The following is a 1633-nucleotide window of genomic DNA, read 5'->3' as shown; positions in this document are numbered from 1 at the left end:
CCCAGAGAGAGACGCCCCATACACTGGCTGTGCCCCAGCCCTGGCCCGGGGGAATAGGCGGCAGCCCACCCACAGGGCGAGGAGGGGGGCGCAGCTGAAAGGGGTTGTGGGGGAGGGGGGCCCCTGGCTGGGGTCAAAGGGCCAGCGTCCCGCGCGTGCGCAGTCAGCGGCAGGCAGCCACGCGCTGGGGGTGGGCAGCGGGTAGGTGAAGGAGGCCGGGCGAGGAGACGAGGGGGGCTGGGAGGGCTCCACCTTGGCGAGTCCAGCCGTGGAGGCGCATCTTGTGTGAGTGTGAGTGAGTGTGAGTGTGTGTGTGTGTGTGTAGAGAGAGACAGCCCCCCGCCCTGCCCCGCCCCGCCCCGCCCCGCCCATCACCCCCGTCCCTGGGAGCCCGCGGGACCCGGCCGGCCGGAGAACTCAACCGGCCCGGCCCGGCGCGGGGCCTGGGGCGGGAGGCGGCGGCGGGGAAGCCCAGAGAGGCTCGGCTTCTTGAGCGGGGCAGGGGCGCCCTCCGCCGCCGTCTAGGGCCACACCACCCTGAACGCCCCCGATCTCGTCTGGTCTCGGAAGCTAAGCAGGGTCGGGCCTGGTTAGTACTTGGATGGGAGACCGCCTGGGAATACCGGGTGCCACAGGCTGCTGCTTTTTTTTTTTTTTTTTTTTTTTTTTTTGCCTCTTGTTCTGTCCCCTTTCTGGGAGCGCGGCGGCGGCCCGGGGTGGGGGTCACCCCCACCCTCAGCGCCCGCGCGGTGCCTGGCGCCCCAGCCCGCACCGTGGGGCCTCCTCTTGTCCCAAGCCGCGACACCGCCGCCACGCGGCAGCATGCGTGGCATCTGGACTGTCAGGTCTCAGACCAAAGGTCTGCTCTGTGGGAACCGACACGCTGGAGGAAACCTTGAGAGTCTGAGAGGGGAGGGAGTTCCAGAAGAAGGCCAGGATGTCATTTTGAGGGAGTACGTGACCAGAACTCGTCCCGTTGCTTTTGGGGTTCTATGGGCTACACGCAGGAATCTTTGGTGGTGGCACCTGATGTTGGGGGATCCGGAGTCACACCCAGACCTGCTCCACAGGCCTCCTTTTACTTTTCTCTTCGGATTCATTATTTTTAAAAAGTGTCTCTTACCTCTATGATTGCATTTTCTTTTCTCTCTCTTTTCAAGCAGATGATGGGAGTACAAGTATTCAGGTGACATGTGTTGCCCGTGCCGCCCTCCCCCCTGTGTTCTTTTTTTTTTTTTTTTTTTTTGAGACAGAGTCTCGTTTTGCTGCCCAGGCTAGAGTGAGTGCCATGGCGTCAGCCTAGCTCACAGCAACCTCAATCTCCGGGCTCAAGCAATCCTGCTGCCTCAGCCTCCCGAGTAGTTGGGACTACAGGCATGCACCACCACGCCCGGCTGTGTTTTTCTATATATATTAGTTGGCCAATTAATTTCTTTCTATTTTTAGTAGAGACGGGGTCTCGCTCTTGCTCAGGCTGGTTTCGAACTCCTGACCTGGAGCAATCCGCCCGCCTCGGCCTCCCAGAGAGCTAGGATTACAGGCGTGAGCCACCGCGCCCGGCCCCCCCTGTGTTCTTATTCATACACCTCTCATGTTGTTCCAGCGTATTGTGGGGGTACCAATGTTAAGGTCG

General features: G+C 61.2%; 1 non-coding gene across 1 annotated transcript; it reads left to right on the top strand.

Moving 5' to 3' along the window:
* The first annotated feature begins 519 nt into the window (after positions 1–519).
* LOC142867445 (5S ribosomal RNA) lies at positions 520–638 on the top strand. Its single transcript, XR_012916980.1, has one exon. It is a non-coding gene; the product is annotated as a 5S ribosomal RNA (ribosomal RNA).
* The last annotated feature ends 995 nt before the right edge of the window (positions 639–1633 follow it).

The sequence above is a fragment of the Microcebus murinus genome, unplaced genomic scaffold (genome assembly GCF_040939455.1).
Source record: "Microcebus murinus isolate Inina unplaced genomic scaffold, M.murinus_Inina_mat1.0 scaf015_hap2_Mmur4.0, whole genome shotgun sequence".
Lineage (NCBI taxonomy): Eukaryota > Metazoa > Chordata > Mammalia > Primates > Cheirogaleidae > Microcebus > Microcebus murinus.
This window is presented reverse-complemented; position numbering and strand designations above follow the sequence as displayed.